This window comes from Arachis stenosperma, chromosome 1, assembly GCF_014773155.1.
Source record: "Arachis stenosperma cultivar V10309 chromosome 1, arast.V10309.gnm1.PFL2, whole genome shotgun sequence".
In the NCBI taxonomy this organism is placed as follows: domain Eukaryota; kingdom Viridiplantae; phylum Streptophyta; class Magnoliopsida; order Fabales; family Fabaceae; genus Arachis; species Arachis stenosperma.
Genome location: NC_080377.1, coordinates 53,743,356 through 53,767,365, shown reverse-complemented (window position 1 = coordinate 53,767,365; position 24,010 = coordinate 53,743,356). Strand labels below are relative to the sequence as shown.

General features: G+C 40.7%; 1 non-coding gene across 1 annotated transcript; it reads right to left on the bottom strand.

Moving 5' to 3' along the window:
- Window positions 1-1,081: 1,081 nt before the first annotated feature.
- On the bottom strand, window positions 1,082-1,189 carry LOC130948462 (small nucleolar RNA R71). The gene has a single exon (XR_009073063.1). It is a non-coding gene; the product is annotated as a small nucleolar RNA R71 (small nucleolar RNA).
- Between the last annotated feature and the right edge of the window lie 22,821 nt (window positions 1,190-24,010).

Below are 24,010 nucleotides of genomic sequence, written 5' to 3'. Positions count from 1 at the left end.
TCTCAAATTTGTTGCCTTTTCTGTTGAGAAAGGTTTAATGTTTGAATCATATCTTTTCTTGTTAGGCAAGTCACTAATTTTCAAAATCAAATCTTTTAAAATTGTTTTCAAAACATATCTTTTAAAATTGTTTTCAAATCATATCTCCTCAATCACATCTCTTTAAAACTAATCATATCTTCTTAACCTCATCTTTTTCAAAATAATTTTCAATCAAATCTTTTTGATTTCTAATTTCAATTCCTTTTTCAAAAATCACTTGATTTCTTTCTTACTTTTATTTTCGAAAATCAATTAAGTGTTTTTCAAAATGTTTTCAAAATCTTTTTAATTGAATTTTCGAAAATCTTCTTCCTCTCCTCCCACATCCTTCTATTTATGGAGTACTACTCCTTCTTAATGCACAATTCGAACTCTATCTAATCAAGTTCGAATTCTTCTACTTCCTTCTTCTACTTTTCTTTTCCTCTGACACTTCAAGGAATCTCTATACTGTGACATAGAGGATTCCACATTTTCTTTTTCTCTTCTCTTTCATATGAGCAGGAGCAGAGACAAAGGCATTCTTGTTGAAGCTGACCCTGAACCTGAGAGAACCTTGAAGCGAAAGCTAAGAGAAGCCAAAGCACAACTCTCTTTAGAGGACCTGACCGAATTCTTCAAAGAAGAAGAACATATGGCAGCCGAAAACAACAACAATGCCAACAATACAAGGAAGGTGCTGGGTGACTTTACTGCACCTACTCCCAACTTCTATGGGAGAAGCATCTCTATCCCTGCCATTGGAGCAAACAACTTTGAGCTTAAGCCTCAATTAGTTTCTCTAATGCAACAGAATTGCAAGTTCCATGGACTTCCAATGGAAGATCCTCATCAGTTTTTAGCTGAGTTCTTGCAAATCTGTGACACAGTCAAGACTAATGGGGTTGACCCTGAGGTCTACAGACTGATGCTATTCCCTTTTGCTGTAAGAGACAGAGCTAGAATATGGTTGGACTCACAACCTAAGGATAGCCTGGACTCTTGGGAAAATCTAGTCAATGCCTTCTTGGCAAAGTTCTTTCCACCTCAAAAATGGAGTAAGCTTAGAGTGGAAGTCCAAACCTTCAGACAGAAGGATGGAGAATCCCTCTATGAAGCTTGGGAAAGATACAAGCAATTAATCAGAAGATGTCCCTCAGACATGCTTTCTGAATGGAGCATCATAGGTATCTTCTATGATGGTCTCTCTGAACTATCCAAGATGTCTTTGGATAGCTCTGCTGGAGGATCTCTTCATCTGAAGAAGACGCCTACAGAAGCTCAAGAGCTAATTGAAATGGTTGCAAATAACCAATTCATGTACACTTCTGAAAGGAATCCTGTGAACAATGGGACAAATCAGAAGAAAGGAGTTCTTGAGATTGATGCTCTGAATGCCATTCTGGCTCAGAACAAGATATTGACTCAACAAGTCAATTTAATTTCTCAAAGTCTGTCTGGAATGCAAAATGCACCTGGCAGTACTAAGGAAGCTTCATCTGAGGAAGAAGCTTATGATCCTGAGAACCCTTCAATGGAAGAGGTGAATTACCTAGGAGAACCCTATGGAAACACCTATAATTCTTCATGGAGAAATCACCCAAATTTCTCATGGAAGAATCAAGAGAGACCTCAACAAGGTTTCAATAATAATAATGGTGGAAGAAACAGGCTTGGCAATAACAAGCCTTTCCCATCATCTTCTCAGCAACAGACAGAGAGTTCTAAGCAGAATACCTCTGACTTAGCAACCATGGTCTCTGATCTAATCAAAACCACTCAAAGTTTCATGAATGAAACAAGGTCCTCCATCAGAAATTTGGAAGGACAAGTGGGTCAGCTGAGCAAGAAAGTTACAGAACTCCCTCCTAGTACTCTCCCAAGTAATACAGAAGCAAATCCAAAAGGAGAGTGCAAAGCCATAACCATGGCCGAATATGGAGAGGAAAGAGAGGAGGTGGACGCCACTGAGGAAGACCTCAATGGGCGTGCACCAACCTCCTCTGAGTTCCCCAATGAGGAACCATGGGAATCTGAGGCTCAAAATGAGACCATAGAGATTCCATTGGACTTACTTCTGCCTTTCATGAGCTCTGATGAGTATTCTTCCTCTGAAGAGGATGAGTATGTCACTGAAGAGCAAGTTGCTAAATATCTTGGAGCAATCATGAAGCTAAATGACAAGTTATTTGGAAATGAGACTTGGGAAGATGAATCTCCCTTGCTCACCAAAGAACTGGATGACTTGTCTAGGCAGAAATTACCTCAAAAGAGACAAAATCCTGGGAAGTTTTCAATACCTTGTACCATAGGCACCATGACCTTCAAGAAGGTCCTGTGTGACTTAGGGTCAAGTGTGAACCTCATGCCTCTCTCTGTAATGGAGAAGCTAGGGATCTTTGAGGTACAAGCTGCAAAAATCTCATTAGAGATGGCAGACAACTCAAGAAAACAAGCCTATGGACTTGTAGAGGATGTTCTGGTTAAAGTTGAGGACCATTATATCCCTACTGATTTCATAGTCCTAGAGACTAGGAAGTGCATGGATGAATCCATCATCCTTGGCAGACCCTTCCTAGCCACAGCAAAGGCTGTGATTGATGTTGATAGAGGTGAACTAATCATTCAAGTGAATGAAGAATCCTTTGTGTTTAAGGCTCAAGGATATCCCTCTGTCACCATAGAGAGGAAGCTTGAAGAGCTTCTCTCAAATCAGAGTCAAATAGAGCACCCACAGTCAAACTCTAAGTTTGGTGTTGGGAGGCCACAACCAAACTCTAAGTTTAGTGTTGAACCCCCACATTCAAACTCTAAGTTTGGTGTTGGGAGGTTCCCGCATTGCTCTGAATATCTGTGAGGCTCCATGAGAGCCATCTGTCAAGCTACTGACATTAAAGAAGCGCTTGTTGGGAGGCAACCCAATGATTATATTTTATATATTTTCTTTTGTTATTTTATGTTTTTTGTAGGTTGATGATCACAAGAAGTCACAAAATCAATGAAAAAAGCAAAAACAAAATGAAAAACAGGAAGAAAAATAGCACACCCTAGAGGAAGATGTTGCTGGCGTTCAAACGCCAGTAAGCCTAGCAGTTGGGCGTTTAACGCCCAGTCTGGCACCATTATGGGCGTTTAACGCCAGAAAGGGGCACCAGACTGGCGTTAAACGCCAGAAAAGGGCAAGAACCTGGCGTTAAACGCCAGGAATGGGCACCAGCCCGGCGTTTAACGCCAGAAATAGCTCAAAACGTGATTTTGAGCAACATTTGGTGCAGGGATAACTTTTCCTTGACACCACAGGATCTGTGGACCCCACAGGACCCCCACCAACCCCACCACCACCCTCTCTCTTCTTCCCCCATTCACCAATCACCTCAATACCTCTTCCCCAAAAACCCTTCACCTATCAAATCCCATCTTTCTCTTCACCACTCACATCCATCCTTCATCAAACCCCACCAACCTCACCCTTCATATTCAAACCACTTTCCCTCCCAAACCCACCCATTATGGCCGAACAACCTTCTCCCCTCTCTCCTATAAATACCCTTCTTCACTCCTTCATTTTCACACAACCTAAACACCACTTCTCCCCCTCTTTGGCCGAACACACCACCATCTCCCTCTTCCTCATTTCTTCTTCTTCTACTCTCTTCTTTCTTTTTTGCTCGAGGACGAGCAAACCTTTTAAGTTTGGTGTGGTAAAAGCGTTGCTTTTTCGTTTTTCCATAACCATTTATGGCATCCAAGGCCGGAGAAACCTCTAGAAAGAGGAAAGGGAAGGCAAAAGCTTCCACCTCCGAGTCATGGGAGATGGATAGATTCATCTCAAGGGTGCATCAAGACCACTTCTATGAAGTTGTGGCCTTGAAAAAGGTGATCTCCGAGGTCCCCTTTTCACTCAAAAAGGGTGAATATCCGGAGATCCGCCATGAGATCCGAAGAAGAGGTTGGGAAGTACTTACCAACCCCATTCAACAAGTCGGAATCTTGATGGTTCAAGAGTTCTATGCTAATGCATGGATCACCAAGAACCATGATCAAAGTGTGAACCCGGATCCAAAGAATTATCTTACTATGGTTCGGGGGAAATACTTGGATTTTAGTCCGGAAAATGTAAGGTTAGCATTCAACTTGCCCATGATGCAAGGAGATGAACATCCTTACACTAGAAGGGTCAACTTTGACCAAAGGTTGGACCAAGTCCTCACAGTCATATGTGAAGAGGGCGCACAATGGAAGAGAGACTCAAGAGGCAAGCCGGTTCAATTGAGAAGGCATGACCTCAAGCCCATGGCTAGAGGATGGTTAGAGTTCATTCAACGCTCAATCATTCCCACTAGCAACCGGTCCGAAGTTACTCTAGACCGAGCCATCATGATTCATAGCATCATGATTGGAGAAGAAGTGGAAGTTCATGAGGTTATAGCCCAAGAACTCTATAAAGTGGCGGACAAGTCTTCCACCTTGGCAAGGCTAGCCTTTCCTCATCTCATTTGTCACCTCTGTTATTCAGTAGGAGTTGACATAGAGGGAGATACCCCCATTGATGAGGACAAGCCCATCACCAAGAAAAGGATGGAGCACACAAGAGACCCCTCTCATCAAGAGATCCCTGAGATGCCTCAAGGGATGCACTTTCCTCCACAAAACTATTGGGAGCAACTGAACACCTCCCTAGGAGAACTGAGTTCCAACATGGGACAACTAAGGGTGGAGCATCAAGAACACTCCATTCTCCTCCATGAAATTAGAGAAGATCAAAGAATCATGAGAGAGGAGCAACAAAGACAAGGAAGAGACATTGAGGAGCTCAAGCACTCCATAGGATCTTCAAGAGGAAGAAAGAGCCGCCATCACTAAGGTGGACCCGTTCTTTAATTTCCTTGTTCTTTATTCTTCTGTTTTTCGAATTTTATGCTTATGTTTATCCATGTTTGTGTCTTGTGATCATTAGTGTCTTAGTGTCTATGCCTTAAAGCTATGAATGTCCTATGAATCCATCACCTTTCTTGAATAAAAACGTTCTTAATTGAAAAAGAAAAAGAATTGCATGAATTTTGAATTTTATAACAGTTTAATTATTTTGATGTGGTGGCATTACTTTTGTTCTCTGAATGTATGCTTAAACAGTGCATATGTCTTTTGAATTTGTGGTTCATGAATGTTGGCTCTTGAAAGAATGATGAAAAAGGAGACATGTTACTGAGGATCTGGAAAATCATAAAAATGATTCTTGAAGCAAGAAAAAGCAGTGAATACAAAAAAAAAAAGAAAAGCGAAAAAAAAAGAAAAAGAAAGAAAAGAAAAAAAAAAGAAGGAATAAAGTTGTGATCCAAGGCAATAAGAGTGTGCTTAAGAACCCTGGACACCTCTAATTGGGGACTTTAGCAAAGCTGAGTCACAATCTGAAAAGGTTCACCCAATTATGTGTCTGTGGCATGTATGTATCCGGTGGTAATACTGGAAGACAGAGTGCTTTGGGCCACGGCCAAGACTCAATAAGTAGCTGTGTTCAAGAATCATCATACTTAACTAGGAGAATCAATAACACTATCTGGATTCTAAGTTCCTAAAGAAGCCAATCATTCTGAATTCCAAAGGATAAAGTGAGATGCCAAAACTATTCAGAGACAAAAAGCTAAAAGCCCCGCTTATCTAATTAATACTGATCTTCATAGATGTTTTTGGAGTTCATTGCATATTCTCTTCTTTTTATCTTATTTGATCTTCAGTTGCTTGGGGACAAGCAACAATTTAAGTTTGGTGTTGTGATGAGCGGATAATTTGTACGCTTTTTGGCATTGTTTTTAGTATGTTTTTGGTAGTTTTAGTTGAGTTCTTAGTATATTTTTATTAGTTTTTAGTTAAAATTCACTTTTCTAGACTTTACTATGAGTTTGTGTGTTTTTCTGTGATTTCAGGTATTTTCTGGCTGAAATTGAGGGATCTGAGCAAAAATCTGATCCAGAGACTAAAAAGGACTGCAGATGCTGTTGGATTCTGACCTCCCTGCACTCGAAGTGGATTTTCTGGTGCTACAGAAGCCCAATTGGCGCGCTCTCAACGGCGTTGGAAAGTAGACATCCTGGGCTTTCCAGCAATATATGATAGTCCATACTTTGCCCAAGATTTGATGGCCCAAACCGGCGTTCAAAGTCACCTCAAGAAATCCCAGCGTTAAACGCCGGAACTGGCACCTAATTGGGAGTTAAACGCCCAAACTGGCATAAAAGCTGGCGTTTAACTCCAAGGAGAGTCTCTACACGAAAATGCTTCATTGCTCAGCCCAAGCACACACCAAGTGGGCCCGGAAGTGGATTTTTATGTCATTTACTCATCTATGTACACCTTAGGCTACTAGTTTTCTATAAATAGGACCTTTTACTATTGTATTTGGGAGCTTTTTGATCATGTTTTTATGATTGAACTCACTTTGGGAGGCTGGCCATTCGGCCATGCCTAGACCTTGTTCTTATGTATTTTCAACGGTGGAGTTTCTACACACCATAGATTAAGGTGTGGAGCTCTGCTGTACCTCGAGTATTAATGCAATTACTATTGTTCTTCCATTCAATTCCGCTTGTTCTTGTTCTAAGATATCACTTGTTCTTCAACTTGATGAATGTGATGACCCGTGACACTCATCATCATTCTCACCTATGAACAAGGTGACTGACAACCATTCTTGTTCTACAAGCAATCAAGGCTCTAGTGAATATCTCTTGGATTCCTGATAACACGATGCATGGTTGATCGCCTGACAAACGAGCCAGCCATTCCGTGAGATCAGAGTCTTCACGGTATAGGCAGGACCTGATGGCGGCATTCAAGAGAATCCGGAAGGTCTAACCTTGTCTGTGGTATTCTGAGTAGGATTCAATGATTGAATGACTGTGACGTGCTTCAAACTCCTAGCAGGCGGGGCGTTAGTGACAGACGCAAAAGTATCAATGGATATTATTCCGGCCTGACCGAGAACCGACAGCTGAATTCCGCTATGCTGTGACAGGGCATATGCCAATCGCTTTCACTGAGAGGATGGGAGGTAGCCACTGACAATGGTGAAACCCTACACGAGCTTGCCATGGAAAGGAGTAAGAAGGATTGGATGAAGACAGTAGGAAAGCAGAGAGACGGAAGGGAAGGCATCTTCATGCGCTTATCTGAAGTTCCTACCAATGAATTACATAAGTATCCCTATCTTTACCTTTTATGTTATTTTCGTTCATCACCATCATACATTTGAGTCTGCCTGACTAAGATTTACAAGATGACCATAGCTTGCTTCATAGCAACAATCTCCGTGGGATCGACCCTTACTCACGTAAGGTATTACTTGGACGACCCAGTGCACTTGCTGGTTAGTTGTGCGAAGTTGTGTAATGCCATGGAATTGAGCCACCAAGTTTTTGGAGTTCATGACCAGGGATTATGAGAGTTGTGAAAAGTATTGTTCACAATTTCGCGCACCAAGCGCTCAGTTAACTTGGGCAGCGCAGCGCTCAATTCCTTTGCCCAGGCTCGTGCCAAGCTTGTTCATAGCGCTCGGTTACTTATTGTAACACAGCGCTACAAGCCTTGGAGTGAGTCTCCCACTTTGAGCCTTGGAGAACTCATTTTGCCAATTCCCTTTGTGAAGAATAACGCTCGGTTAGGTAAGTGAACGCAGCGCCTTTGCTTTGTATGTGAGATTTCCAATTCGAACCATAGTGAAGCCACTTTGGTGCATATTTCTCATGAAGAGTAGGGCTCCTTCCTTGCTAGCATGTGCCTAGTTCGCGTCTTGCTAGCTTCATTTTGGACATTTTCCTTGCATACTAGCGCTCCTTCCTCCTCTTGGTTCATGGGTTTGAATCCTAGCTCCTTCACTAGCAAATGTCGTGCCTTGATTTCCTTTTGGTGGAAGGCCGAAAAGGTTAACTAAGTTAACCGAGCACTATACTTTTGCCTTGTTTCATTTGTTCCTTGTAGCGCTCGAGTAGGAGAGTTAACTTAGCGCCATGCCTTTTGCTCCCTTGGCCTTTGCTCTAGCGGTCAAATAGAGAGTGCTACGCTCAATTAGTGAACGCTATGCCTTGCCTCTTGATGTGCAACGCTTTTTCCTTCCTTGGGCCACGCTTTAAGAGGCACGATTTTCTTGTTTCTTTCTTTTCTTCACCTACAAATAATCAAAACAACCAATCAAAGTATCACCAAATTCACAAGGTTTATAAATTATTCAAAAACGAACTAATTCTAGCTTAAACCTCATGATTTACTGTCAAATAAAGGATGGTTGATTGATTCAACAAAACCATGCAAATCCACTCCAAATTACTTACTTACAATGCAAGAAAGTGTATAAAACCTAATGAAACAAGTGAAAAATACTTGAAAAGCTAGCATAAGATTGATGGTGTGGAAAGCGATCCAACACAAAACTCACCGGCAAGTGTACCGGGTCGCATCAAGTAATAATAACTCACAAGAGTGAGGTTGATCCCACAGGGATTGAAGGATTGAGCAATTTTAGTTTAGTGGGTGATTTAGTCAAGCGAATCAAGTTTTGGTTGAGTGATTTGTGTTTAACAGAAATTAAATGACAGTAAATGTAAAGGGGGAAGGGAGGAGTGCAGTAAAATAAAGAACAGAAAAGTAAAAGTGCAGAAGCTTAAAGAGCAAGAAAGTAAATGACTGAAACTTAAAGTGCAAGAAACTTAAATTGCAGTAACTTAAATGACAAGAAAGATAAATTGCTAGAAGATAAAAGGGAATTAAGGAGTGGGATTGCAAGATCTAAACAAAGAAAAAGTAACTTGCAGTAATGAAGGTAGCGGAAATTGAATTGGATGCAAACAGAAATTTAAACAGCAAGGAAATTAAAGTGCAGTAAAGGTTCACAGAAGAACCAAAAGTGATCTCAGGATCCCAAGGGCTTAGGTAGCAGAGCCTAAAACCCAATTTCCTTCCCAGATCTGAAGTTACTAAGCAATTGACAGAAAATGAAAGAAGAAGCAATAGAAGAACAGAATTGGAATTCAATTATGCAGAAATCAAAGTGCAAAGAGTTTGAATGGGAATTGGGACAGAATTTCCCCAATTTCACACACCCAATACTCAGAAAACAGAAGAGTAGAATTGCCCAAGGGAATTGAGGAAGGAGATCAATCAATTCTCCCTTGATCCTCTTAAGTCTCGGCCAATTCTCTCAAGAACAATTCCAAGAGAGTCAAAGCTCCAAAGGAATGTAAAAGTAAAAATTCAAAAGTGAGCATAAAGGTAGCTAAAAAGGTTTTTAATTACATCAAACTAAGTCCTATTTATACACTTTCTATTCTTGGATAATGGGATTTGGATGGGCTTTTCGATTGGTGAAGAAATGAATTAAAATGGGAATTTAATTTGAATTTTCGGCCCATGAAATCCACTCCCAGGAGGCTGCCCTGCCCTTGTGGAGGGCAGGGCAGGAAATTGATGCTTGGTGCTTGGAGTTGGTGCGGCCATGATGCGTCTTGGTGCTGCGTGGTGCGCGTCTGGCAAGAGGTTGGTGCGCCAGAGGCTGCCCTGCCCGCGCCAAGGGCGGGGCAGAAAATGTTGATGCGCCAGGATGAGGAATGCGCGCGTGCGCGCGATGCACGTTGGTGCGCGGGACGCTGCCCTGCCCGCGCCAAAGGCAGGGCAGGAATGGTTTTGGTGCGCCAAGGGGCGTTTGTGCGTGCGGATGGTGCTGCCAGGGGGCGTTTGTGCGCGCGGATGGGGCTTCTTGATGCGCACACTCACGATTCTGCCCTGCCCGCGCCAAGGGCAGGGCAATGATCCTTCCTTCATGGCCCGTGTTCGAAACTGGGCGGAGGCATGCACGCTAATTATTTTCTTGGTTTCTTGGCACGCTAGTCACCCTTAGTCTTTGGCTTCCTCATGGTTCTTTGTTCGAACCTTGTGGCTTGCATTGTTGACATTTTTTCCTTGATTTTCTTCCTCATGGAGCCCGATCCTGCTCTCCACAAGGGCAGGGCAGAGTTGCCTTTCTTGGTTCGGTCACTTAATGCTGCCCTCCTAGAGGGCATTCTGCCCTTGTGGAGGGCAATGTTGCTTCCTCCATTGCAATGCGGCACGCTTCTCTCCTCTTTGGCTACGCTTTCCTTTTCTTGTGTCACGCTTCTTAGGCCACGCTTTTCATTTTCTTTTCTTTTCTTCACCTAAAATAAACCAAACAACCACTCAAAGTATCACTAAATTCAAGAGGCTTATAAATCAATTAAAATTCAATTAAAATGAGCTCAAACCTCAATGATTAACATTAAATTCATGGTGGTTGCTTGATTTAAAGAAGTTATGCATTTTCACTCCAAATCACTAACTTAGGATGCAAGAAAGTGCATAAATGCTAACATAACAAGTGAAATTAGCTTGAAAAATGGGTATATGATGACTTGTCATCACAACACCAAACTTAAACCTTGCTTGTCCCCAAGCAAGCATCAAAACTAAGAGTAAATGATATGAATTAGAAAAGAACACAAATCCTTATTATGCAGATAGCAGAACTTCAATTTATGGGGCATTTATGCAGACAATGATACTCACTTATTGTTACTGCTGCATAATACACATCTTTCTTCAAAGGCTTGCTAAACTTGCTGTTATAAGACTCACCTTTTACTTACTCCCTTGCTAACTCTTCTTGGCTTACAATGCGTTAACAAGATTTTTATTCTTTAAGAGGTTTGGTGTTAAATGTTGCAGCTTAGCCTTTGGCTTCATTTTCTTTTATTTTGCTCAACATCTTTCCACCACAGACACTTAGCTCACTAATTCTTCCTAGGATCATTGATGCCCAGCATCTCTTTGGATCACTAAGTGCTTTGTATCTAAGTTGCTCTTTATTGTGGATTTTCAATTGGCCATCCCAAATCAGTTGATCTAAGTGACCGGGTTTCAAAATACCCCTTAGAATTTACTCATCCAAGCAGATCTCAGTACAAGAACACCACAGGCATTTGTCCTAAGGTTCAAACCATTGGTGTCCAACCTTTATTCTTTGTTTTTCTTGCCATTTTGGCTTTTTCCTTCCTTTTTCTTTCTGTTTTTGTTACCAAGGGTTGTTTCATTATTGATAGGAGTCTTTGTAACAGCAAGCTAACTTACAATTGAATGGGAATGATATTATGCAACATTTATTTCATGAGTTATGCATTTAATCATACACATGTACCACCACCAACTTCCATTCATACTCATGCAACATTGGATATTTTACTTTTCAATTCAAACAAAACTCTTTTATTTAAGCGTATGGGAAACAAAGCAATATTTAAGCTATGTGATGGATACAAGCATTATGCAGATATGTCATTTTTCTAGCTAATTATTAACTAACTTAAAATGAAAAGCAAAGAACAAAAATATGCATAAAGTAAAGGAAATAAATGATGGAGGCATATCATGTTTCAGACATGCATCTCCTTATTAGAGACATGGAAGAAGAAGTATGAAAGAACTTTGCCACCTTCTAATGGTCATGGCTGCTACTTGATTCTCCCTTCTTCTTCTTTCTCTTCCCTGCCTTGGAGTAGTCTTGAATCTCTTCACCAGGACATCTTCTACCCCAAACAGAATCTAATAATCCTTTGAGCCCAAACTCTTCCAAAGTTTTAGAGGTGGACTCAACATATTGACGAGATCTTACTTGTTGCTTGGCTAAAAATTCAGGGCATTGCTCAAATGGCTTGATCTCAGGATTGAGTGTTGGCAAATTGTGGGTCAAGTACTCCAACCTTGCTTGCATGTTTTCATCATACTCCATTCTTTGTACGTGTCTAGCCTCTCCCATGGTATAATGAACATTCTTCCACTGATACAGGTTGTGACTATATTCCGATGCTTTAGCTTGACTGAAGTACAGCTTATCAAATGATTCCTTGAATTCTTTGTATTGCTCTTTCTGTCCTTCAAGGATTTGTGCTTGGAATTCTTGCTGCTGAGTCATCATTTGTTGTTGCCATTTCTCTTGCTTCTCCTCCATTTGATGCTGCCAAGCTTCTCGTTCTTCTTTTTCTTTCAAGAATTGCTCCATGAATTCATGATGGGGCTCTGGATATTTCTCTTGGCCCTCCTGATTTTGGCCTTGTGGCTCTAGATATTGCACTTGGCCTTCTTGATTTCGGCCTTGTTGGATCTGCATGAGCTGATTCTGACCTTGTTGAGCCTGCATGAGTTGCTGAGTTAATTCTTCTATTGATCTTTGTAATTGGCTCATATCTATGGCATCATAAGCCTGATTTCGTCCTTCCTCTCTTTGTGATCTCCTTTGTCTAGGAGCTACTACCCCTTCTTGATTTTCTTCTTCATTAATTCCCTCCATGCTCTTCTTGGTAATCCATTTTCCTACCTTCACTTTTGTTGTGTCCTCATCTTCAAAAATGACATTAGCTCTGTTACACAGCCTTTGGATAGTGCTTGGATGTCCAAGGCATTTTGACTTGCTTGTGCTATCTGCCATTTCTTGAATGCTGTCGGCTATGAGTTGTGCAACATTGATCTCACCCCCATGCAAGATGCAGTGTGTCATGAGAGCTCGTTTGATTGTGACCCAAGAGGCATTTCCAGTAGGAAGAATAGATCTCCTCACTATTTCAAACCATCCTTTAGCCACAGGAGTAAGATTGATTCTTCTTATGTGACTTGGAACCCCCTTTGAATCTCTTTCCCAATCTGTATTTTCCATGCATATTCCTTGCAGGATCTCATCAGGATTATTTTCCCGTTGCAATCTAGCCTCATAGCTAAGCTCTGGATAGGTGATGGTTCTCAACTTGAGAGCTCTTGTGATAGTAGCAGGGCTAAAACTCACTTCAACCCCTCTGACATAGCTTGTGTAGGGAGCACTATTTTTGTTTTCTTTGGCAGCATTTGCATAGAACTCCCTAATCATTACTGCACTGATGTCAGTCAGAGGAGAACACAAGAGTTCCCACCTTCTTTCTCTCATGATTTGCTTCATGATAGGGTATTCTCCTTCCCTCAAATCAAGGCCTTTCTCATAGATGACATTCTTCCCCTCCATGAACCTATGATATCTCCCTTCATGGAATTGGGATCTAAACCTTCTTGCATCAAATGATGGGGGTTCGGTTGCCATAGGTTCGGCTACCATAGGTTCTTTTCCGGGCCTTCTTTTTGAGCTTGAGGAGGCCATTGAAGGTTGAAGTGAAAAGAAAGAGGAAGTAAGAGTAGAAGAAATATGTGTTGTGTTTGGGGTGAACTTTGGTTCGGTTTTGATGTGTGAGGTAAGGAAGAAATATGTTGATTTCACATGAAAGTGGTTTGAAGGAGAGTATGTAGGCCGTGTTGGTGCAACGGCTATTTATAGGCCATGTTTCCAAGCTTTTCAACAAAACCACAATGAATGAATGAAGAAGGGACCGTGAGTGTTCATGAAGGGCTGAGATTGGTTTGCTCTTTCAAGGAATGCATGAGATGGACGGCTTGCATGCATGGTTGAGGCTTGACGAGGATTCTCCTCCCATTGGTTGCATGCATGCAGATTTTGTTCCCCATGAGCACGTTCTCCTAGGCACATGTGACCTCCCTTACATAGCTCTTCCTAGCCGTGGCCCCTCCTTGAGCTTGTCTTAATCTTTTTCTCCTGCATGAATCAAAGCAGCTAGCCTTAGGTCATTAATAAGGTTGTTGGCAATTAATTTGTATTAAAGAGAGAAAGAATTGCTTTGTTTTGTGTATTATTAAGAAAAAAATATTTTTATGGTCAATTGTGTCCCTTAATTGAAAATGTTGAAAGTTGGTGAACACCAAACTTATTCTTTTATTAAGGGAATGGCCGAACAACTATCAACCATTTTTCTCAATTGACATTTTCTTTTTAAAAATAATTGTGTCGTATGTTCCTGTTTGTATGCTTTTGATTCCATAAATGGTAAATGATATTCTGAATTTTGTTGCACTTGCAGACACCAAACTTAGTGTTTGGTCATATGCTTTATTCAAATGAATTATGCATATGTTCTAAAAAATATGGCTCCCTTTCTTTTTGAAAAGCTAAAATTTAGTGTACCTTAAGGGACACCAAACTTAGAACTCTGACTTATGCTATAAAATGTGCATTTATCAAATATGAAGGTTCAGAATCATACTCAGGAAATCATAGCTTATTAAAGAGAAGGCAGAAATTTTAAATCATGGGTTGCCTCCCATGAAGCGCTCTTTTATTGTCATTAGCTTGACATTGAACTCCCTTTAAGGTGGTTGATGTTGGTGGTGCCTCAACTTGTCACCCCTTACTGTCAGCTTTCTCTGAGTGTCTTGATGTTCAATTTCCACATGCTCAAGAGAAAGTATTTGATTAACAGTGTAGTAATCCTTTGTTCCCAATTGTTGATACACAAGTTGTACCTTGTCACCTTTGGCAAATCCTTCTGTTGGGATTTTTCTGTTCTTCCAACCCCTTTTTGTTTTGCTCCTGTGTTTCGTCTTTCCTTTTGTTGACCTTTCTTTTCTGGCCATGGGTTTCTTTTGAGGATATCTCTTCTCAGTAGCTAGTATTTCAATATCTTCTTGGGCTTCTTCATTGATTTGCATAATCCTTGGCTTTAGGGTGTTGCTGTGATTTTCCTTGTCAATTTCTTCCTTCAGCTGTGATCCTCCCTTATCAATGTCCACATAGTCTTTCTTCTTTTCACTAAACTGTTCCTCTGGTAGGACCTTCAGAATGACATTCTGTTCATGCATTCTGAGAATTAACTCCCCTTTTTCTATGTCTATGATGGCTCTTGCAGTTGCCAAAAATGGCCTTCCTAGTATAACAGAGTCTCCATCATCCTCATCTGATTCTAGAATCACAAAGTCAGCCGGATATATGAGGTTGTCCACCTTAACCAAGAGGTTTTCAACTATACCCCTAGAGTGCACTATTGACTTATCTACCAGCTCCAGGGACATTTGCACTGGTTTGACTTCCTCTATGTGCAACTTTTTCACCAGGGAGGATGGTATTAAATTAATACTCGCTCCCAGATCGCACATTGCTTTAGTGATGGTTAATTCTCCAATGGTGCATGGCAACAGGAAGCTCCCTGGGTCCTCAAGTTTGGGGGGAAGCCCCTTTTGAATCAAGGCTCTGCATTCCTCAGTGATCGCTATGGTTTCTTGCTCATCCCATCTTCTTTTCTTGTTGATGAGCTCCTTTAGAAACTTAGCATACAGGGGCATTTGCTCCAAAGCTTCTGCTAAGGGTATGTTGATCTCCAATTTCTTGAAAGTCTCAAGAAATTTGTGGAAGTGCAGGTCCTTTGTTTCCTTGTGGAATCTTTGTGGATAAGGTAGTGGTGGTGTTGAGCTCTTCACCACTTGATGCTGTTCTGGAATTGGTTCCTCCATAATTTTCTTTCCTTTCTTCAGATTTTGTGCCTTGTTGTCTTCTTTTGTGAGCTTTTCTGGAGCACTTTTGCTTATTGTGTCTTTGTTGATGGCTTCATCATTCTTTGTTGACTCATTGTTATTCTCCATAAGCTTCTTTGTTGTTCCTTGGTTACCCTCTGTTAACACCCTTCCACTTCTCAATTGCACCACCTTGCATTCTTCCTTTGGGTTGGGAATGGTATCACTAGGTAGTGAACTTGATGGTTTCTCAACAGAGATCTTCTTAGAGATTTGGCCAATTTGCCTCTCTAAGTTCTTCATGGTAGCTTCTTGATTCTTGGTGGTCAGTTCTTGGTTTTTCATCAGTTTTTCCATGAGTTGTTCTAGATGGGTTATTCTCTGTGAGTCTTGTGAGGTGGGTTGATTTTGGGGTGTTGATGGGTGAGGATAGGTGTTTTGGTTAGTTGGGTGGTTATTGGGTGGGTATTGGTTAGAATTTGGGTAGTTGTTTTGTGGTTTTCTGTATGAATTTTGGTTAGTGGTTGGCTGGGGGTTGTGGTTTGTGTTTTTCCAATTGTTTTGGCTTGTGTTTCTTTGCCATGGTTGTTGGTTTTGATTATGGTTGTCTCCCCATCTGAGGTTGGGATGATTCTTCCAAGATGGATTGTAGGTGTCACCATAAACTTCATTTGTTCCAGGATTTTGGTTATGCATGTATTGGACTTGCTCTTGTTGTTGCTCCTCTTGAGTTTCTTCATTTTGCACCCAAGTGGTTGGAGGTTGGCTTGTGGTGCTCACTGCTGCCACTTGCAAGCCATCAATTCTCTTAGCCATTTGCTCAAATTGTTGTTGAATCTGTTGCTGCATCATCTTGTTTTGAGCTAAGATTGAATCAACTCCTTCCAACTCCATGACTCCTCTTCTCTGTGATGGTTGGCGTTGTCTTTGATGAGCAAAGAAATATTGGTTGTTGGCCACCATATCAATGAGGTTTCGAGCTTCCTCCGTGGTTTTCATGAGTTGTAGAGAGCCTCCAGCAGAATGATCAAGAGCTTCTTGAGCTTTAAGAGTGAGTCCTTCATAGAAGTTTTGTAGCTTGTCCCACTCAGTGAACATCTCTGGTGGACACTTCCTCAATAGAGCCTTGTATCTTTCCCATGCTTCATATAAGCTCTCGGCCTCCATTTGAGTGAATGTTTGAACCTCTGTCTTCAACCTTAGGACTCTTTGAGGTGGATAGAATTTGGCAAGGAACTTGCTCACCAAGTCATCCCAAGTGTTGATGCTTTCTTTTGGAAAGGTTTCTAGCCATTGAGTGGCTTTATCTCTAAGAGAGAATGGGAAGAGTAGCAACTTATAACTATCAGGAGGTACACCATTTGTTTTCACTGTGTCACAAATTCTCAAGAAAGTGGACAAATGTTGGTTTGGATCCTCCAAAGGCCCTCCTCCAAAAGAACAGTTGTTCTGAACCAGAGTGATGAGTTGTGGCTTGAGTTCAAAGTTGTTTGCATTGACATTGGGAGGAAGAATGCTACTCCCACAATGCCTAGCATTTGCAAATGTGTATGAAGCCAAGACTCTTCTCTGTTGGTCATTGTTGGCTCCTCCTCCTGGTTGATTGGTATCTCCTTCCATATCTTGGAATTCCTCCTCAGATTCTTCTTCTTCTCCAACAATATTCTTCCCTCTTTCAGCTCTTCTTATTCTCCGAAGAGTCCTTTGATCAATTTCAGAGTGGATAGTAGAGGATCTTCCTATACCTGACATACAAACACACAACAATAAACACAAAAACCCAGAAATACTATGGAGCTTCAATCTGTAGCTAGAATGAAGTTCTGGTTGGTTAGTTTAAGCAAAAACTCAAACAGTTAATGTGTTAGTAAGAATTAGAATAACAGAAAAAGAAAAGTGCTTAATCTAGACCTCCACTTCACTTAATCATTGTCAATCTATTTCAATCCCCGGCAACGGCGCCAAAAACTTGATGGTGTGGAAAGCGATCCAACACAAAACTCACCGGCAAGTGTACCGGGTCGCATCAAGTAATAATAACTCACAAGAGTGAGGTCGATCCCACAGGGATTGAAGGATTGAGCAATTTTAGTTTAGTGGGTGATTTAGTCAAGCGAATCAAGTTTTGGTTGAGTGATTTGTGTTTAACAGAAATTAAATGACAGTAAATGTAAAGGGGGAAGGGAGGAGTGCAGTAAAATAAAGAACAGAAAAGTAAAAGTGCAGAAGCTTAAAGAGCAAGAAAGTAAATGACTGAAACTTAAAGTGCAAGAAACTTAAATTGCAGTAACTTAAATGGCAAGAAAGATAAATTGCTAGAAGATAAAAGGGAATTAAGGAGTGGGATTGCAAGATCTAAACAAAGAAAAAGTAACTTGCAGTAATGAAGGTAGCAGAAATTGAATTGGATGCAAACAGAAATTTAAACAACAAGGAAATTAAAGTGCAGTAAAGGTTCACAGAAGAACCAAAAGTGATCTCAGGATCCCAAGGGCTTAGGTAGCAGAGCCTAAAACCCAATTTCCTTCCCAGATCTGAAGTTACTAAGCAATTGACAGAAAATGAAAGAAGAAGCAATAGAAGAACAGAATTGGAATTCAATTATGCAGAAATCAAAGTGCAAAGAGTTTGAATGGGAATTGGGACAGAATTTCCCCAATTTCACACACCCAATACTCAGAAAACAGAAGAGTAGAATTGCCCAAGGGAATTGAGGAAGGAGATCAATCAATTCTCCCTTGATCCTCTTAAGTCTCGGCCAATTCTCTCAAGAACAATTCCAAGAGAGTCAAAGCTCCAAAGGAATGTAAAAGTAAAAATTCAAAAGTGAGCATAAAGGTAGCTAAAAAGGTTTTTAATTACATCAAACTAAGTCCTATTTATACACTTTCTATTCTTGGATAATGGGATTTGGATGGGCTTTTCGATTGGTGAAGAAATGAATTAAAATGGGAATTTAATTTGAATTTTCGGCCCATGAAATCCACTCCCAGGAGGCTGCCCTGCCCTTGTGGAGGGCAGAGCAGGAAATTGATGCTTGGTGCTTGGAGTTGGTGCGGCCATGATGCGTCTTGGTGCTGCGTGGTGCGCGTCTGGCAAGAGGTTGGTGCGCCAGAGGCTGCCCTGCCCGCGCCAAGGGCGGGGCAGAAAATGTTGATGCGCCAGGATGAGGAATGCACGCGTGCACGCGATGCACGTTGGTGCGCGGGACGCTGCCCTGCCCGCGCCAAAGGCAGGGCAGGAATGGTTTTGGTGCGCCAAGGGGCGTTTGTGCGCGCGGATGGTGCTGCCAGGGGGCGTTTGTGCGCGCGGATGGGGCTTCTTGATGCGCACACTCACGATTCTGCCCTGCCCGCGCCAAGGGCAGGGCAATGATCCTTCCTTCATGGCCCGTGTTCGAAACTGGGCGGAGGCATGCACGCTAATTATTTTCTTGGTTTCTTGGCACGCTAGTCACCCTTAGTCTTTGGCTTCCTCATGGTTATTTGTTCGAACCTTGTGGCTTGCATTGTTGACATTTTTTCCTTGATTTTCTTCCTCATGGAGCCCGATCCTGCTCTCTACAAGGGCAGGGCAGAGTTGCCTTTCTTGGTTCGGTCACTTAATGCTGCCCTCCTAGAGGGCATTCTGCCCTTGTGGAGGGCAATGTTGCTTCCTCCATTGCAATGCGGCACGCTTCTCTCCTCTTTGGCTACGCTTTCCTTTTCTTGTGTCACGCTTCTTAGGCCACGCTTTTCATTTTCTTTTCTTTTCTTCACCTAAAATAAACCAAACAACCACTCAAAGTATCACTAAATTCAAGAGGCTTATAAATCAATTAAAATTCAATTAAAATGAGCTCAAACCTCAATGATTAACATTAAATTCATGGTGGTTGCTTGATTTAAAGAAGTTATGCATTTTCACTCCAAATCACTAACTTAGGATGCAAGAAAGTGCATAAATGCTAACATAACAAGTGAAATTAGCTTGAAAAATGGGTATATGATGACTTGTCATCAAAGATGACTTGTCATCACAACACCAAACTTAAACCTTGCTTGTTCCCAAGCAAGCACTAAACATAAGAGAAAATGAAATGAAACAGAGAAGTATTCATGTCCTTATTTAGCAGATAATTGAACTTGGTTCATGGGGTTTTATGCAGACAATTGTAGCTCATTTATTACTTGCTGACAGATAAGAAATGTTTCCTCAAAGGTTCACTAGAGTTGCTGCTATAATGTCTTACTTTTGCTTGATCCCTTGCTAGCTTTTCCTTCCTTATTTTGCTTAGAAAGCTTATTTCTTAATAAAGGCTTGGTGGCGAATGTTGCAGCAGCCTTTTGGCTCAATTTTTGCTCAACATTTCTTCACCACAAACACATGGATCACAATTTCTTCCTAGGAACATTGATGCCCAACATCTCTTTAGATTACTAAATGCTTTGTAACTAGGTTGCTCTTGATAGTGGACTTTTGGTTGGCAATCCCAGATCAGTTGATCTTAAGTTTGATTAAGTTATGATGATAATGATTATGTGATGAGAGGCGAGGATGATTGATGATGAATATGTCAATGAATTTCTCTCTGGTTGCAAATGGTGGCAAGGCACATAATTCCTCTAATGGTGACAGGGCACGTATTCCCTCTAATGGTAACAGGGCACGTATCCCTTCTAGTGTTAATGGTCAGCTGATGTGCTCAGATTTTTGTGTGCAATAGAGAGACAATGCCCGGGTTAGCTACCGGACATGTCCGATTGGCTGTATAATTGATAGATGAGCTCATTAGCCATAGGACATGCATACATCATGTGCATTTGTATGATTTTGTTGAATATACATTTGTTTTGGCTCGCCTAATTGTTTATCTATGATTAACTGCTATCTGATCTACTTGCTGTAATTGCATCCTATCTGTGTTTTCTTTGCTTGTCTTGTATGTCTTTGCAACTTAGAAATCCCTCATGTTGGTAGAGGTGACACCAAGGGTAGTTCCACCAGTAATTCAGAGGGTTAGGGGAGACAGAAAGTGAATTGTTAGGTTAAAGTTAGATTTAGAACTTGAATACCTTAGATAACTTACCTATGAATGCTTCTGGCTTTCTCGGTACCTTATATATTATCTATGTGGGCACATTTACCATATTAAGAACTCTCGGTTCTCATCCCATACATATTCTATTATTTTTCAAATGCAGGATGTGAGACACCTCGCTAAACGTGTTGGACGACTCTTTCAGAAGCGAATATCTATTTTTTGGGATTTTATATATATATATATATATATATATATATATATATATATATATATATATATATATATTCTAGCCGGCCTTTGCTTCATAGACCGAGTCTAGAGCTTGATTATGTAGCTATCTTGTGGAACTTTACTTCTATAAAATGTCTCTTGGTTTTTCTATATAAGCTTTTGATCTTAACGCTTTTCGAGTGTGATGCAATTGTCTGGTCTTGGTTTTTCCTTAACGTTTCTTCTTCAAGGCTCCTAGTTACAATTTCTTTCAACTATATTATATACGTATTTTTATTTTTAGAGGTCGTAGCACCTCGCCACCTCTGATCTACGTCCTAGGCGTAAAGTTCTGTGTGGTAGGGTATTATATAGAATCTGGAGTTTATTTCTGTCAATTTTGCAATATCCATGTTACTAATGTTACACCCAGGTTTATTTAATCAGAATGTTTTCTTTGTTATTTATTCGCATATGTTTTTTTTATGTTGTTGTGACCTATTATCACTTTTTGTTTTATCTCCAATATTAAATAATGAATTGCAAGTTTAGAGTAAAGGTGTTGGTTGAGGATTCAACTGGTGTGTCAATCTTTGTACTATTTGATCATTAAGCAAGCTATTTGCTAAAAAAGACTTATGCCCAATTGTTTGAACATCTCAAGGATGTGGATGTAAGATATCTTAATCGTACCCATTTATATTTGTTGAGTTTTGGTTATAATATTTTTTTATCCATGGTTTTCTGCTTATATTTTTTTATGCCTTTTTTTGTTTAGGTTGTGTTTGGTACACAATCTCTGCCTATCTTCCAAGAAATAGTTGGGAAGGACAAGTTCAAAGGTACTTATCCTATGAGGTGTGTTTGTGATGATGCTACCATAGTTGGAATGTTTGAGCTTTCCGGATCAGATTTGGGCCTCGAAAAGGTAGACAATTGAATTCTGTCCTATTGTGCGTTTTTAATGAGTTTGTTATTATTTTGCCCTCTCTTGGTTTGTTGATTATTGATGTTGTGCTCTACTATATTGGATGTGTTTATTTGTGTTGTGTAAGGTGTAACACCTTAATTAGCCTAAGCTTTACCTCGCGTCATAAAGCAAAGGATAATCAAGGATTACGATAATTCTAGGCCCATACATATAATATATAGAAAGAATTAATATAATCTAGAAGCCCGATGAAGAATATAGCTCAAAAACAGGATTTAAAAAAGCACAAAATGTACTAACGAAACTTCTAGCTTAAAGCACAAGAAAAAGATACAACAAAAGATAATAGTATAATATCATAATAATCTAGCCACGGCCCGCGGAGTTTAAGCCGGCTAGTCATATATACATACAGACAGAAACCTGACAGTAAAAACAGCTTATACAAATCTCGTCCTCTCAATACAAGCCTCTAGGCTAAAGCAAAATACAAAAGTGAGAGACATATACAAAATAAACCAAAAACACTCGAAAGATATCCGGATCCTCTGCTTCTATCACCAACCAAATAACTCACCGAGGTGGGTTGCGACCTACATCTGAAAAACACAATAGAAATATAGTATGAGAACCAGAGGTTCTCAGTATGGTAACAGTGCCTAGTGATGTAGGATATAAGACACTGGGACGCCAAAGGCAATCCTAGACTCCATGTCCATCACAAGAATTTAAACTTAAAGCATACTAAAACAATAAGCATAATAATATAAATCTTAACATAACTAAACAAGGTAATATATCTTAGGGAATTTTCTAATCTAATCAAACACCGCTGTCCCACAGCCTTCACCAACCAATCCTCGATGCGATCCCATCACCACCGCCCTCAGAACCTCTTCAATCCCAGTAGAAAGCACAAGTATATACAATGCAAGTAAAACACAAGTAGGAGCATATAAGGCAAGTAATACAAATAGCAATTACGCATGTTACACAAATAGGCAAACAATTACAAGTCGGCAAAGCATACAAACAGATAGAAAATGCACATGATGAATGCCTGCCCTATTGGCTGTGATATCACATTGTCAATTCAACTGCCAACCCGACACATCTCTATGGAGATGTCGCCCTTCAAAATCATCATATGGGAACCCCCGAGATATAGTGCTCAGATAACTGTCCAGGATTCTACGCCTGCACGCTCTATTAATCCGAAGGGATGCGAGCGGGATACTCTTGCCGCAGACCTCACATCTCAATGCAAGCGGGACGAACCACCGCCCGTACGTCGCCGCCGCTACCTCGACAGGCTGGATCCAACCGCCGTCCCTGCCGGATGCATAGTGTCTCATAATCCTAAAACAGTAGTACAGTGGTATTTCAGAAAACATTTTTAATATATCATTGATTCTTCATCACACATTCGAGTCATTGACTCATCTCAACCACTGCCAATTTACATTTCCATTATGAACTCAATGGTCCCTCAATGCCCATCTCATACATCAACATTCATCATATACCATCGAACTATCCTCAGAACCATAGAAACCTAGGCCTCCGTTTTCTAAGTTTCCAAAATAATATCATTTAAAACCCTTAAATCCTTTCCTATGTATTAAATATCCAAAACTAGGCCCAAGAGTATTAAAATGGTGTTATAGAAGCTTACAACCTTGTTGGGAAGATAGAATAGTTGAAAACAGGAAAAAATTTGAGAAACAAGGCGTGTGCGTACGCACAGGAGTGTGCGCGCGCACGCTCTGGAGAGTTTTAAGACGTGTGCGTACGTATAGGGGTGTGCGTACGCATAGGTGCCAAAATTCACAATGCCTGTTCACTCGCACAACCTGTGCTAGCACCCCCAACAGACTGGCCTTCCCAACGTGTGCGTGCGCACAGGCCTGTGCGTACGCACATGTTGCAATTTCTCATTGGTGTGTACGCGCACAAGCTGTGCTAACGCTGCAAGCAGATTGCCTGCCTCTGCGTGTGCGTACGCACAAGTCTGTACGTGGACACATGTTGAAATTTTCGCAGAGATGTGCGTACGCATAAGGCTGTGTGTGCGCACATACCAGAAACCATAAAATTCTGCAAGTTTGTAGAATTTTAGAGTTTTAACACCAATTTTGAATGATCATAACTTCCTCTACAAAATTCTATATTTTGCAAACTTTATATCGATTTAAAGGGTTTTCAACGAACTTTAATTCTAAACAAATTTCAACCAATTTCAAAAAACAAGGCAAAAATTATGATCAGACAAAGTTCACCAAAAACCAACTTTTACCCAATTTCACAATTTCCACAATTTCTTGTAAAACACAACCAAAACCATACCAAACCATTCAAAACTCCATTTCCCATCAAAATCAACCATCTATGTCATATTACACCAAGCTTACCACATTTTTCTTCACCTTTTCTCATCCTCAACCTCA